At 48.2% G+C, this 16,399-nt stretch overlaps 4 pseudogenes; all 4 read right to left on the bottom strand.

Annotated features, from left to right (window-relative positions):
- Positions 1-1,134: 1,134 nt before the first annotated feature.
- LOC143932225 (5S ribosomal RNA) lies at positions 1,135-1,253 on the bottom strand (annotated as a pseudogene).
- A 107-nt stretch (positions 1,254-1,360) lies between these two features.
- Positions 1,361-1,479, bottom strand: LOC143932032 (5S ribosomal RNA; annotated as a pseudogene).
- Positions 1,480-1,587: 108 nt separating this feature from the next.
- LOC143932242 (5S ribosomal RNA) lies at positions 1,588-1,706 on the bottom strand (annotated as a pseudogene).
- Positions 1,707-1,819: 113 nt separating this feature from the next.
- On the bottom strand, positions 1,820-1,940 carry LOC143932039 (5S ribosomal RNA; annotated as a pseudogene).
- Positions 1,941-16,399: the final 14,459 nt, after the last annotated feature.

The following is a 16,399-nucleotide window of genomic DNA, read 5'->3' as shown; positions in this document are numbered from 1 at the left end:
TCGCGGCCTACACCGGGCCGCGGCCTGTCCTCCAGCCCGGCCCGGACGTGCTGGGACTCCCCAGAGGAGTTTAGAGACATGAGCAAGCCGTCTAGATCACGGGTGAGGACCGCAGAGTGCTGGGGTAAAGGCTCCGGGCGGGAGTCGCGCTGTAAGAGCAGTGGAAGAGCAGTGGAGGAGATGCCTGGTCCCGCCGTAGCGTGGCCGGGTCGGCCGGCGCCATCTTGCGGCCTTCACCGGACGATCCCCGGCCGAAAAAAGGACGTGAGGGAGGCCGAAGAGCCCGGGGGCGGTTGAGACGACCCCCGGGTGGATGAGGACCTGGTGGCCCGTGATCTCCCCATCCTAGAAGGTAAGATGCCCCCGATGTAGGCCGATGTAGTGCTGGGCTGGAGGAGAGCTCTCACTCGCAGCGTCCGTCCAGCTCGGCTTCCGGTCACGCCCTGCAATTCATTTTTTTTTGCGACATAAACGGAAAAATCTAAAATATTGAAAGAAAATAATATTTTCTGCTTTTTGTTATGGGAAAAAAAATCCAGTAAACTCAATTTTAGTCATACTGGCTAACGTACTTGGCCTCCGGCCGTGATAACTTCAGCCCAGAGACAACTCGCTACCTGCAGTGTCCACCTTCCATCCTCCGCTAGCCCGTGTTAGCTGTAACCAAAGGGAGCCCATGTCCCTATTGAGTCTCCCACACTTCCATCTCCTGGGTCAGTTACCACCATACAAGACCACCCCACCGCCGCAAAGAACGCTGCCATGACGAATCCTCCAGAACACCTGAAAGGCAATAAAATTAACACAAGACACAACACCTACAACATTCAGGGAGGGTGGGCGGGAATTTCCTCTCCTTCACCTCACGAGTGAAGGCTCTAACTCCTCCCCCTTCCTTTCCTTACCTGCAATCTGCTCCCCTCCAGTTCTTTTCTAGCCACCCCCACCTTCTAACTCCTTACTTCTTAACCCTTTCTGTACCCTTACCACACTGTCATGTAGGCCCTTTCCCTATCTCCGCTTCGCTCCTCTCGTTCCCGGGCCTCTCTTTCTTGACAAACACCAAGATGGTCCCCTTGGAAAACAAGCAGAAAAATAAAACAGGTCTTCGACTCCAACAACATATTAAAAAAAAGCCTATGGCACCAGGTATTCCCAGGCGGTCTCCCATCCAGGTACTATCCAGGCCCGACCCTGCTTAGCATCCAGGACCAGATGAGATCGGGCACATTCAGGATGATGTGGCCGTAGGCGATCTTGCTGGCCACTCTCAACCCTCTTGACAAACGCCAAGATGGTCACCTCGGCAAACAAGCAGAAAAATAAAACAGGTCGTTGGCGTCAACAACATATTAAAAAAAGCCTACGCCACCTGGTATTCCCAGGCGGCCTACCATCCGTGTACTAACCAGGCCCGACCCTGCTTAGCAACCGAGATCAGACGAGATAGAGCACATTCAGGGTGATGTGGCCTTAGGCGATCTTGTTGGCCACTCTCAACCCTCTTGACAAACGCCAAGATGGTCACCTCGGCAAACAAGCAGAAAAATAAAACAGGTCGTCGACGCCAACAACATATTGAAAAAAAGCATACGGCACTTGGTATTCCCAAGCGATCTCCCATCCAGGTACTTGCCAGGCCCGACCCTGCTTAGCATCCAAGATCAGACGAGATCGGGCGCATTCAGGATGATGTGGCCGTAGGCGATCTTGCTGGCCACTCTCAACCCTATTGACAAATGCCAAGATGGTCACCTCGGCAAACAAGCAGAAAAATAACACAGGTCGTTGACGCCAACAACATATTAAAAAATAAAAAAGCCTACGCCACCTGGTATTCCCAGGCGGCATACCATCCATGTACTAACCAGGCCCGACCCTGCTTAGCAACCGAGATCAGACGAGTTGGAGGGAGCATTCAGGGTGATATGACCGTAGGCGATCTTGCTAGGTATGTAATCAGGGCACTGATAATCAGTGCCCAATTACAAATGAGTGCCCACCAGTGCCAGCAATCAGTGGCCAATAGTGATGCCAGTCAGTGCTGGCTATCAGTGCTGCCCATAAATGTCCATCACTGCTGCCCATCAGTGCCGACAATCAGTGCCCACCAGTGCCACCCATCAGTACTCATCAGTGCCACATATCAATGCCACCTATCAGTGTCCATAAGTGTGGCATATTCGTGCCTCCTCCTTAGTGCAGCCTCATCAGCACCCATCAGTGAAGGAGAAAAATTACTTATTTACAAAATTTACTGACAGAAACTAAAAAAAAACTTTTTTTTTCAACAGTTTTTGCTCTTTTAAAATATCTTTTAGGAAAAAAAAAAAAAAAACAGGAGTGATTAAATGCCACCAAAAGAAAGCTCTATTTGTGGGAAGAAAATAACAATTTCACATGGCTACAGTGACAGCACTGAAAGCTGAAAAATGGCCTGGGAAGGAAGGGGATGAAAGTGCCTGGTATTGAAGTGGTTATGGACCCTGCTTTGTGCACTGGTCCAAATCATTTGGTGGAGGGGGGATTATGGTTTGGGGTCGTTTTTCAGTGGTTGGGCTTGGCCCCTTAGTTCCAGTGAAGGGAACTCTTAAGGTGTCAGCATACCAAGACATTTTGGACAATTTCGTACCCCCAACTTTGAAGGAACAGTTTGGGGATGGCGCCTTACTATTCCAACATGACTGTGTACGATATATACAGCGGCAAAGTGGCTCCTCTGCACAGAATCACGTACCTGTAGGTGCCCTCAACAACCCCATTTCCGCTGTAATTGGACACAAAGGGAGGCAATCAGTGGGTCCAGCAGATGAGATCCGATCGTTCCCAAGAGAGACAGAAAGGGGATCTACCTATGTAAACCAGGCAGAGCGCCGTTCTGTGAGGAGGGGAGACAGTGATCCTGTGTTTCTCAAAACAGGAACATGGATCTCTGCCTTCCCACAGTACAAGCACCTCCCCCACACAGTAAGCACTCCCTAGACCAGTGATGGCAAACCTTGGCACCCCAGATGTTTTGGAACTACATTTCCCATGATGCTCATGCACTCTACAGTGTAGTTGAGCATCATGGGGAAATGTACTTCTAAAACATCTGGAGTGCCAATGTTCGCCATCACTGCCCTAGGAACACATTTAACCCTTTGATCACCCTTTGATGTTAACCCCTTCCCAGCCAGTGTCATTAGTACAGTTACAGTGCATATTTTTAGCACTGATCACCATTGACCACTTCAGCACCGTAAGGTTCACTTTCACTTTCTTTTGGTGGTATTTGATCACCTCTGCGGTTTTTATTTTTTGCGCTATAAACAAAAAAAGACTGACAATTTTGAAAAAATAAAAAACAATTTTTTTTTTACTTTCTGCTATAAAACATATCCAAAAAAAATGTAAGAAATCTAATTTCTTCATCAGTTTAGGCCAATATGTCGTCTTCTACATATTTTTGGTAAAAAAAATCCCAATAAACGTATATTGATTGGTTTGAGCAAAAGTTAGGGATCAGGGGTCTAAAAGACCCTCCTTTTGAACTTACAAGTATTCAGAAAGCCAAAATCAGCGATTCTGAATACTGTTATTTTTTTTATAAATCGGTGCCGTTGGGATTTCAAATCGGAGACCCGATCCAAACCAAATCTGGCTTTGTTCAGGTCTCAGCCTAGGCGGCGGACGTGCCGACCGGTGGCTCAGGTCTACCAGTGGGACAAGAAGAGCGGCGGGAGGAGGGTTGGATGTCCCCTCTCGAACGGCTTTTAGCCGCCTTTGGTTGTTATCACTAAAAAGTCAAACGCCCGTTCTAAAAAAAAAAGTAACCCCTTCAAGCCACGAACGCAAATTTGCATACAGTAAGAGCGACGTCGTGCCCAAATATTGTCCTTTTTTCCTTTTTTTTTTTTTTACCCACAAATAAAACTTTCTCGTGGTGGTATTTAATCACCTCTGCGTTTTTTTTTTTTCATTTTTTCATTTTCATCAGACTTGAAATTTTGGAGGAAAAAACTGAATTTTCTGCTTTAAAACATATCCGAAAAAAAAAATTCTTCAGTAATTTAGGCCAATATGTATTCTGCTACATATTTTTGTTAAAAAAATTAATAAGTAAATGGTGGATAAATCGGACACTAAGTGCCACTTTTGACACTTTTTTGGGGAACCAGTGGAATTAACCGCTTCCAGTCTACCTAACAAGGCAGATTGCCAATCTGTGAGGGAAAGATAGCGTTCTTGTGTTTCTGATCATTTTCTTTCCCCAGTCACAGCAACCCCCCCCAGTTGGAAAGCACCCCTTAGGGAACAAGTTTAACCCTTTTATCGCCCCTGATGTTAACCCCTTCCCCTCCACAGTTACTAGTCTCTTTATATTAGGTCTTTATATTTGGTGACTTTAACTTGGCCCCTAGGGATGACCTTGATAGGCTGCACCCTGGATATAGGTCCTCCTCAGACTCACGGCAGTGGGCCACTACGTTTACATTAACAGACTTTTGGCGGCATTACCACCCTCATGATCGGGAATACACCTGTCACTCGGCTTCCCATAGAGCCCTCTCCAGAATTGATTTAGTCTATGCTTCTTCTATGCTTGTATGGGCACAGGAAGTCCGGCACCTACCCAGGGGTATCTCTGATCACTCCCCACTATGCCTAACTATATCTCTGGACAGACCTTCCGGACTGAGACTCTGGCACTTGTCGGGTTTCTGGGTGACGGATGACAGGTTGAAAGAACCAATGACTGAGGCGCTCTGTCAGTATTGGACTGGCAACGGGGATTCGACATCTGTGCCGAATGCATGGGATCCCTTTAAGGCCTTGGTGAGGGGGGCTTTCTTCTCTCATATTTCTCATATACAGAGGGAGGCTGAGCGATACCTACGGGAGCGGGAGGAGGAGGCTGGGAAATGGAAGGCGGCCTATATTCTGGACCCCAGTGACTCCACTTACCTGACGTGGCCGAGTACGTTGCGGGGGCTCTCGTTGTATAGGGTGGAGCAGACTAAAAAATCTATGTTACACGCTAGGCAGCGGATGTTTGAATTTGGAGATAGAAATGGGAATTTGCTTGCCTGGTTGGCAAGGGGGCAGATTGGATCCACGCATATTGCTCAGATTCGGGGAGCTACTGGGGAACTACTGTCTTCCCCTACAGACATTAATTGCTGGTTTCTCGAATTTTTTCAGGGGGACTATGCCTCTCGCGCCAGCTCCACTCCGCGGGGGTTGAGGAATTATTTACAGCAGGTCCCCTTCCCTATGTTATCTGAGGCGGACAGGGATATGTTGGATGGTGACATCAAGTTGGAGGAGGTGCAGGCGGCGATTGGGGCCCTTTAGTCAGGCAAGACTCCGGGAATGGATGGGCTGCCCTCTGAATTTTATGTACAAAATATGGAGCTCCTTGCCCCAAAACTCACTGCCTTGTTCTTGGGCCTTGGGACGGCAGAGGCCCTCCCTGAGTCCATGGAAGAGGCGGTCGTCGTCCTTATCCCCAAACCAGGTAAGGACCCGCAGGAGTGTTCCTCATACAGACCCATTTCTCTACTGAACGTAGATGCCAAAATATTAGCAAAAATTCTAGCTACTCGACATCTCAAAGCTGATCCATGCCGATCAGACTGGTTTTATGCCGGGTAAAGGTACAGACATCAATATACGTCGCCTTTTTCTTAACCTGTCAACTAGGGATGAGCCGAACACCCCCCGGTTCGGTTCGCACCAGAACTTTCGAACGGACCCCAAATTCGAACGAACTTTAGAACCCCATTGAAGTCTATGGGACTCGAACGTTCGAAATTAAAAGTGCTAATTTTAAGGGCTAATATGCAAGATACTGTCCTAAAAAGGGTTTGGGGACCTGGCTCCTGGCCGTTTTGGCGGGAGCACTGATTTTAATGACGATTAAAGTGAAAAAAAAGTGAAATATTCCTTTAAATATGGTGCCTGGGGGGTGTCTGTAGTATGCCTGTGAAGTGCCACGTGTTTCCCGTGTTTAGAACAGTCCCTGCACAAAATGACATTAAACGGAAATAACACCATTTAAAACTGCTTGCGGTTTTAATGTTATATCTGGTTCCTGCAATATGGTTGAAAATCATTGAGAAAAATGGCATGGGTAGCCCTCCCTGCCCATTACCAGCCTATTTCGGTCTTGTACGCATATTAAGGGGAACCCTGTACCCATATTAAAAAAGGAAATGCGTGTGGCCCCCAGGCCCTATATACTCAGAACAGCAGTATACAGGCGGTGCAAACAAGACAGGGACTGTGTAGGTTTGTTGTGTTAAGTTGAATCTGTTTGTAATTTTCAACTGGTACATTTTTAAAGTATAGCTCCAGTCAAAAAAACTATTTTTAAGCTTTTTGGAAAACATAGGGAAGGGTTATCACCTCCTGTATAATTTGTTTTGTCGTCCATCTTTTTTCATCTCACTTGCTGTTGTCTCCTTCCGTTTGCAAGTCGGAGATGTTTGTAAATTGGATGTTTGAAAGTAGGGGCCTGCCCTATATGCTCTGCAGAAATGGCGGAACAAGGTGTTGGTTTTGCCACAACATTGTAAGCCCTCAAAGTGACTCTTGGTGGGCGCTGGAGCGCCCTGCTGTGAACGATTATATAAAGTATTGTACATACATGCCATTGTTGAACAGTGGTAGAAAAATTGAACTTTGGTGGTTGTGGTGCTGGTGCCACAACACTATAAGTCCTCACCGTTACTCTGGGTGGGCACAGGAAGGGGCCCTCCTGTGAAATATTATATCAAGAATTGTAATTACATGTCCCTGTTAAACAGGGGCAGAAAAATTGGGCCTTAGGCACTGGTGCTGGTGCCACCACACTGCAACCTCTGCCATATACTCTAGTTTTATTGCAGGAATTAGCCCTGCTGCAAAGCATTGCATCAAAAATTGTAATTAAACGCCCTGTTAAACAGGGGCAGAAAAATTGGGCCTTAGGCACTGGTGCTGGTGCCACCACACTGCAACCTCTGCCATATACTCTAGTTTTATTGCAGGAATTAGCCCTGCTGCAAAGCATTGCATCAAAAATTGTACTTAAACGCCCCTGTTAAACAGGGGCAGAAAAATTGGGCCTTAGGCACTGGTGCTGGTGCCACCACACTGCAACCTCTCCCATATACTCTTGTTTGATTGCAGGAATTAGCCCTGCTGCAAAGCATTGCATCAAAAATTGTACTTAAACGCCCCTGTTAAACAGGGGCAGAAAAATTGGGCTGATGGCATCACCCTGAACCAGAAATGTTCTTCCAACATATCAGCGGAGGAGGAAGAGGATAGACAATCAACATAACAGGACAGTCACTCAGCATCAGCATAGGCAGTCTTGAAGGGATGTGATATTTCAAAAAAAATTATTCTGTTACATCAGCTTCAGGTGCTTGGTAGCTGTGGGTGATCCAAGATTGATTCATCTTGATGAAGGTCAGTCGATCAACTGATTCGGTGGACAGGCGCACCCTGTGATCGGTAACAAAGCCACCAGCAGCACTGAAGGTGCGTTCCGAAAGAACGCTGGATGCAGGACAGGCCAGTAGCTCAATTGCATACTGTGCAAGCTCTGGCCAGTGATCCATCTTCAAGACCCAGTAAGCCAGAGGATTTTCGGTGGGAAAGGTGTCCAAGTCTGACCTTGGCCCTAGGTATTCCTGCACCATGTAAATCAGACGCTGGCGATGGGTGCTGGAACCGATCATACCTTGGGGCTGCGGACTAAAAAATTGTCTGAAAGCATCAGTCAGACGGCCACCTTCTCCACCGCTCCTTCTGACCGATGCCTCAGCAACACATTGTCCAGGACCAGGAGTTTGTAACCTCCCAGTCTCTGGGAACGCGTTGCACAGACCTTTCTGCAAGGCCTCCCGGAGATGTCTCATCCTCTGCTCCCTCTGCGATGGCAAGATAAGGTCGGCAACCTTACCCTTGTACCGTGGATGAAGGAGAGTGGCCAGCCAGTAATGGTCCCTCTCCTTGATCCGAAGAATACGAGGATCCTTCCGCAGGCTTTGCAGGATCAGGGAGGCCATGCAGCGTAGGTTAGCTGAGGCATTCGGTCCGAAGTCCTCTGGGTCACTAAGGACAACATGATCCGCAGCTACCTCCTCCCAGCCACGTACAAGTCCACATGTTTCTTGGGACTGTAAATCATCCCTACAAAACTGCTGCTGCTGCTGCTGCTGATGCTGAGTGCCAGCCTCCACCTCCATGCTGACACAATCATCCTCCTCCTCCTTTTCCTCCTCCTCATCCTCTTCCTGTGTGATGGGTGGCACAGCAGGAACACTGTCTGGATAAAGGGGGCCTTGAGAGGCAAGGAAGTCCTCCTCTTCCTGCCTCTGTTCTGCCTCAAGTGCCCTGTCCATTATTCCACGCAGCGTATGCTCCAAGAGGTGGACAAGAGGTACAGTGTCACTGATGCATGTACTGTCACTGCTCACCATCCTTGTGGCCTCCTCAAACGGTGACAGGACAGTGCATGCATCCCTGATCATGCCCCACTGGCGTGGTGAGAAAAAACCGAGCTCCCCTGACCCTGTCCTGGTGCCGTAGTCGCACAGGTACTCATTGATGGCCCTCTGCTGCGTGTGCAGCCGCTGCAGCATGGCCAACGTTGAGTTCCACCTGGTGGGCATGTCACATATAAGGCGGTTCTTGGGCAGGTTCAACTCCTTTTGGAGCTCAGCCAGCCGAGCACAGGCATTAAATGATCGGCGGAAATGCACACAGACTTTCCTGGCCTGCTTCAGGACATCCTGTAAGCCGGGTACCTGCCCAAGAACCGCTGCACCACCAGGTTAAGGACGTGAGCTACACAGGGCACATGGGTCAGTTGTCCCTGTCGGAGGTCGGAGAGGAGGTTGGTGCCATTGTCACAAACCACCATTCCTGGCTTAAGCTGGCGTGGCGTCAACCTCCTCTCGGCCTGCCCCTGCAGAGCTGACAAAACATCCGCCCCAGTGTGGCTCCTGTCCCCCAAACAAACCAGCGCAAGCACGGCATGGCATCGTTTTGCCTGCGTACTTGCGTAGCCCCTGGAACGCCTACGAAGCACCGCTGGTTCTGAGGACAGAGCACTGGAAGAGGCCATGGAGGAAGAAGAAGAGGAGGGGGTGGAGGAGAGAGGTGTGTCACAACCAATAGTAGCATTTTGGAGGCGTGGTGGCGGAACAACCTCCAACACTACTGCACCTTGTCCTGCATCCTTCCCAGCTGCCAGAAGAGTGACCCAATGGGCCGTGAAAGACAGGTAACGTCCCTGTCCATGCCTGCTGGACCATGAGTCAGCAGTAATATGCACCTTACCGCTGACCGCCCTGTCCAGCGAGGCAAGGACATTGCCTTCCACATGCCGGTAGAGAGCCGGAATTGCCTTCCGTGAGAAAAAGTGGCGTTTGGGGACCTGCCACTGAGGAACCGCACATTGTACAAACTCACGGAAGGGGGCCGAGTCTACCAACTGAAAAGGCAGCAGTTGAAGTGCTAGCAATTTAGCCAAGCTAGCATTCAACCGCTGGGCATGTGGATGGCTGGGAGTAAACTTCTTTCGCCGGTCCAGCAGCTGGGGCAGGGACATTTGCCTGCTATAATCGGACGTGGGTGTACCGCTAGCAGAGTTCCCGGAAGCACTTGGCTGTGACACACCTAATTCTACACCTTCATTCCTCTCAGAGCAGGTTTCAGAGAGGACTGAAGGTCTAGTGGGGTTGGAGATGCCAGCTGATGAGGAGCAAGGAGAGGTCCGCTTTGTTCTTTGGTGTGGGTCTTTCAGGTACGCTTGCCAACGAGCTGCATTGCAGGTCAACATATGTCTGGTCAAGCATGTGGTGCCCAAGCGGCTGATGTTTTGGCCACGCGAGATACGCTTGAGACATATGTTGCAAATAGCAGTGATGCGATCTGATGCACTCGTCTCAAAAAAGGCCCACACCAAAGAACTTTTAGAATAATGCGCAGAGGCAGCGCCCTGCACAGGCGGAGCTCTGCGGTGTGATTCAGTCGGTGGGCTGCCCCTAAGCTGGCCCCCGGAGGATATCCTGCCTCGTTGGACATGTGCCTCCTCCTCCTCCTCCTCCTCTCTCCTTCCAGGCACCCACGTGGAGTCAGTGCCCTCATCATCCCCTCCCTCTTCATCGCTGTAGCAAACCTGGCAGTATGCTGCAGCTTGTGGAACATGACTGCCAGATTGCTGTCCTTCTTGAGCATCCCCTCTCTCTGCACTCACGCTACTGCCTTCCTCTAGCTGAGTGTCATCATCAGAGCCCACAAAACACTGGGCATCCTCCTGGAGCATGTACCCAACACTGTGCTCAAAGAGTTCAGAAGACTCCTCAGGAGGACGTGGTGGGTCTAGGGAAGGAGTCATTGATGATGACATTGAGAGGAGAGAAGACGATGCGTTGGCAGCTGCTTTGCTAGTACCCTGAGACTGGGTGAGAGAGGATGAGGAGGATGAAGAGGGCTTGGTCATCCACTCTACCAAGTCGTTGGCATGTTGCGGTTCAACATGTCCAGCTGCCGAAAAGAAGGACAAGCGTGTCCCATGGCCACGTGCTGATGACAATGCACCGCGTCCATGACCAGCACTGTTGTCTCTAGACACAGAGCCTGCTTGCCCTCTTTTATCGGCTCGCGCCTGTCTGCCTCTCCTTGCTGGCCTTCCAGACATGGTAATGGCCTGAAGGGAGTTGGGTAAAACAGCAGTGTAATGGAGTCACACAACACCCACTAAGCCCTGCAGATGGTTCTATTAGAGAACAGCAATAAACGGTAGATACAGGTGTATATTGTGCTGGAGTCACACAACACCCACTAACTCCTGCAGATGCCTTTATTATAGAACACCAGAGATAAAGGGGTATACTGTAATTGAGTCACACAACACCCACTAAGCCCTGCAGATGGCTCTATTAGAGAACAGCAATAAAGGGTAGATACAGGTGTATATTGTGCTGGAGGCACAAAAAACCCACTAACTCCTGCAGATGCCTTTTTTATAGAACACCAGAGATAAAGGGGTATATACAGATGTATACTGTGCTGTGCTGGAGGCACACACAACTTCCAATAACTCCTGCAGATGGCAAGTGGGCTCAAATAGAGAAGAGCTATGTAGGTGGATATAGCGGTGTGTACTGCGGTCAGGGCACACAGACAACAACCACTACACAACAGCAAGATCGAAAATCGGCCGAAAACGATCGGTGTGTACTGTGCTGAAGGTACACAGAACACCCACTAACTGCTTCAGACGCCAACACACTACACTAGGCCGCCGCGCTGGCGGCCTTATATAGTGTGGGGCGTGTACTACACAGCCTGAGCTATGATTGGCCACAGGCATCCTGCCTGTGGCCAATCATGGCTCTCCTCGCTGCTGGCGCTGTGATTGGCCAAGCATGCGGGGTCACAGTGCATGCTTGGCCAATCATGAGCCAGCAATGCACTGCGATGACGCAGTGCATTGTGGGCCGTGAGCGCCACACGAATTTGGCGCGAACGGCCCATAACGTTCGGAATTCGCCGAACGGGCGAACAGCCGATGTTCGAGTCGAACGTATGTTCGACTCGAACACGAAGCTCATCCCTACTGTCAACCACGCATGATAATAGTGGCTCCCGGGTGGTGGCGTCACTTGATGCAGAAAAAGCGTTCGACTCTGTGGAGTGGGGATACCTCTGGGAGGTGCTTCGTTGTTTTGGGTTTGGCCCAGGGTTTCTGCGTTGGTTACAATTGCTCTATCGGGCGCCCAGGGCTAGGGTGCGCACTAACGATAGGCTTTCGGATCTAATCCCACTCCACAGGGGCACACGCCAGGGATGTCCCCTGTCCCCGGGGCTTTTTGCTTTGGCTATAGAGCCTCTGGCAATTTTTATCAGGAGGTCCCCGGGCGTCCGGGGGTTGGTGGTGGGCGGAGTGGAAGAAAAGATATCGCTGTATGCGGACGACACTCTACTATACCTGAGGGATGCTGGTCCCTCCTTAGCAGCTGCCCTGAGAATATTCGATCAATTTGGAGTTCATTCGGTATCCGTATTAACTGGTCTAAGTCCAGTCTACTTCCCATGGATGGAGGGGACTGTCATGGATCAATCTCCGGTCCACTGGAGTGGGTATCCTCCTTTAAATATCTGGGGGTGTTGGTATCCAGAGATCCCGCCCAATACTACCGACTCAATATATCCCCCCTGCTTCGCTTTGTTAAGGACTGGTTTCGGTCTTGGGCTGGGGTACCTCTAAACCTTTTGGGACGTGTCAGCATTTTTAAGATGATGGTGCTGCCCAAACTTGTCTATATGTTTAGAAACAGTCCGGTGTAGGTTCAGGCCTCTTTTTTTCGTGAACTGGATGGGTACCTTACCTCCTTTTTGTGGAATGGTGCATCTCCACGCCTGGCTAGGGCCACATTGCGCCTTCCCACTCATTTGGGGGGAGGGCTTGCCCTCCCAGATGTGCGGATCTATTATTGGGCAGCAATGCTAGTTACAGCTTATTGGTGGTTGGAGGGGAGCCGGTCTAATGCCGCGGTGAATGTGGAGGCAGCACGGGTGGGCACTAGACAGGATCTTCAAGATCTGGTATATAGGGGGGTTAGGGCTTACTCTGATCTCCCTTTTCAGACGAAGGCTACACTGAAGGCGTGGGTTGTGGCTAGGCGTCGTTTTTCGAGTGCCGTCTGGTGGTCTCCTGCTCAGCCGCTTTGGGGCAACCCCGCCTTGCACCACTTCCGTACGGTTCCGGACCATCGGGTGTGGGCTAGGTACGGGATAGCGACTCTTCGGGATATCATGCCTACCGGCGCCCTACTGGCGTATACACACTTATCTGGGAAATATGACCTTCCGGGTTGGATGTGCTTTCGTTACATTCAATTGCGTCATGCTGACAGGGCCCAGTTCCCGACTCCCCCCCTGCTCCAATTGGACCCAGTGGAGAACCTCCTGTCTGATAGTGGCCTGCGAAAGCCCCTCTCAGCATTGTACAACACCCTATTGCCAAAAGACATTCCCAGACTGGCCCGGGTGTGGGAGGAGTGGCGAAGTGACATCCCGACACTCACTAGGGAGGATTGGGAAGACTGTCTAACTTATGGTCCCAGGGTGATGATAGCAGCGGGTGACAAATTGATCCAGCTTAAATTTCTTCACAGAGTGTATTTTACTCCAGTCAGATTGTCGAGAATGTACACTGACAAGGACCCGCATTGCCCCCGCTGTAGAGCGTATCTTGGCACGTTTATTCATATGTTCTGGGAGTGCCCGAATCTGGCAACTTTCTGGGAAGGGGTGTTTGAACATGTGAATGTTCGTATGGAGTTGTCAGTCCCCAGGTCACCGGAGCTTGCTCTCTTGGGGGTACAGGAAGATGCTCAGAGGCCACACCACAGTAGGATACTTATCTCTATACTCTGTTTTTATGCTAAGAGGGAGATTCTGGTGCGATGGACATCCCCAGCTCCACCTAGGGTGTCTGCATGGGAGAATAAAATAAATGCTGTGCTACCCATGTACAAATTGACATATATGAGCAGGGGCTGTCATGCACTTTTCTGCATCAGAGATGCATGGCCTCAAAGTCAACTGTGACCATCTGCGGCAATGTAATTTGGTCATTAGGGTTGGGTGTCATGGTAAGTAGTTATCCGTTAGGGTTAGGGTTATTGTTTAGGATTAAGGGTTGGATTAGGGTTAGGGTTGTTTAGGGTTAGGATTCTGGATATTTTAATAAGGCATTAAAAAATATTATACTACCATATACAGCAGCAAAGAATTAAAATATATTAATCAGTACATATTTCATGATAAAAATATATTAAAAAATTGGCCAAATAAATTTAAAACAATTATAAAAAATCGAATTAACATAGATTTGCTTTTAAATAAAACAATTTGAAACTAGAAAAAATGAATAAAAACATATATTAAGATTAAAAAATAAATAATTAACAATTTTGATATTGTTTTATATTAGAAATAATGAAAACATGTTAAAAATTGCCACAAGAAAATTTTAGATATTTTAAAAAATTTGATAATTTGCTATAAATAGACATTATTTTTTTTTTTAAATAAAGGACAGAGAAAAAGATTAATCTGTACATCTATAGATAAATATATTTTATAAATATATACACATACCTGATCGTTACCAACAGACGTTCCTCTGGTGACACACTGTTTCTCATATTGGTGTCCACAAATGTCAGACCAAGTCGTACTTTTTCTAAGAGCAGATCAAATGTGACAATGGACATCCGGCTAAAATTAAAAAACTTGTCGGGGTAGGTACGCAGCTGCACATACATGTTTGTGAAATATCCAACGGACATTCGCTGCCCCATCAACGGATGGGTCCAATATCGACGAGCTCTGACTCTGGACCTCTCACGAAATTTGCGACGACATTGCTGTCTCATCAAGAGCAACATCATTTCCTGACATATATTCAATATGGGATCCATTTCAAAATATATACCACAGAAAGAGAGGCAAATGCAAGTGTACAACTGCTCTCTATGCTGCTCACTCTGATCAAAATAGCAGAAATAGTTAAAAAAAAACTTGCTTTGAGAGCTTGGGGAGGGTCTACATGATGTTATCTTTATAAACGCTTATAAACGCAAACGCGGCTAAACACGTCTAAACGTGGCATGCAAACGTGGCATGCAAACGCGGCAAAACGCGCGTTTCAGCTTTTTTTTAGCAGAGTTTTCACCTGCGTCTCGTGTGCATGAGGCCTTAGGCTGGATTCACGCCTGTGCATTTTGGAGATTTGTACTACAGAACGTGTTCCATATGAAAACCTGTTAAGTGGGCTGTAGTGAAAATCTGCAGAATGCAAAAAGCACAAAAAATGCATAGGTGTGAATCAAGCCTTATAGCTTATGAAGAAAAAAACTATCCAAGGAAAAACCCTTACCTTTTTTTTTTATGTATAGGTTTTGCTTGCAAAAGCTTTCTTCTGTCTCCCAGGATGCCAATTTTTCAGACAAGAGATTGGCAGCATTTTTTTAAAATTTGGAGCACTGGCCTTTGCTCGTGACCAGACAGTGAACCCTAACTTGTTACAATGTTGTATCCTCCTATCAGGACAGGTTTTGGACTTTTAAACTCAGTTGACTCTGTGTTGTTTCTTACTTTCCATTTTGGATTTTATCTAGAATTTATCAGAGTCTGTGACCAGATCATCCAGTGCGTTGGAAGAAGTGAATATCAAGTCACATTCAGGTATGTACACCACTTTCATGTTGTGAAGTTTGTCAGTCACTAGAGAGGTGACATGTGGGATTATTTTTGAAGTGCAGTTTGCCGCTTTTGTAAACTTGCGTGATGCTGTCTATTGGTGAATGAGGGATTTATCTGGAAAGTTGGTTTGCAGGTTTTCTTCTTCCTTTTTTATTTTTCAATGTTATATACTTAGAATGCAAGGGTAGAGCATACTGCTGTATACTCTATATTGTGTAGTATGTGATCTTTAATGCAAACATCTTGCATTCTGTAGTTTTTCTGTATTGTAAGCCCATTTAAGCTTGCCATACACTGTACAATGTGATTTTACAACCTTCTTTAGAACTACCAGAAACTATACGGTGCAAGTGACTGTCCATTTGTGTTCTTTCGCATAGTTTTATTCAAGCCATACACATGGTGTTTTTTTTTTGTTTGTTTTTTTTTTGCTTTTTTTTTACTTTAACATGCAGGTTGAAGGAGGAAAAAGCGGACCCCCCACCCCCATTCACACCGACCGTCATCGACCGTACATGGTCGATGACTCGCTCCAAGAAAAATTCCTCCAAGCAGCATTTTTGAGCGGCTTGGAAGCACTGTATTTAGCGCTTTCAAAATGCCCCTGCCCATTGAGTAGGTGGGGCTTTTTACTTTTTCTACATTTCCATTTTTAAATGCAACGCATAAACAGAGTGATCCTTGCTGAGCTAGCAGTCTGTCAAAATGGACATGCCATGTGTGAAAGGCACCTAACATTAATAATGTACTATCAGCCTTAAACAAAACTTCATTAAATAGGTATGATGGGTTGGGGCGTGGCCTGACGCAGCATGGAGTAGGACCTGCAGGCCAGGAGCTCCGTTCATTAATCCTGGATTAATATTATCCTCCACTCCAATCATCCTCCCATTCCAGCTGGCTGCCTGCCTGAGGACCCTCTTCACACCCTACATTGTTTCGGCCGTCCGGCGGGCCGATTGGAGCGGCGATTTTTGTGTCTGGCGGCCGCACTCACTCAGGCAAGTCCCCGGCTTCGGCCTATGCACGGAGGTCCGCGGCCATCTTAGTACACCCCTCGTCTGAAACGGCGCTGGGTCCTGTGCATGCTGCCCTGCTCCCAGCCGGCCTGGCCCCATATAGCGCACAGCACCTCCTGCAG

The sequence above is a fragment of the Lithobates pipiens genome, unplaced genomic scaffold (genome assembly GCF_037356315.1).
Source record: "Lithobates pipiens isolate NorthernLeopardFrog02 unplaced genomic scaffold, aLitPip1_a1.2 Scaffold_25, whole genome shotgun sequence".
In the NCBI taxonomy this organism is placed as follows: Eukaryota; Metazoa; Chordata; class Amphibia; order Anura; family Ranidae; genus Lithobates; species Lithobates pipiens.
This window is presented reverse-complemented; position numbering and strand designations above follow the sequence as displayed.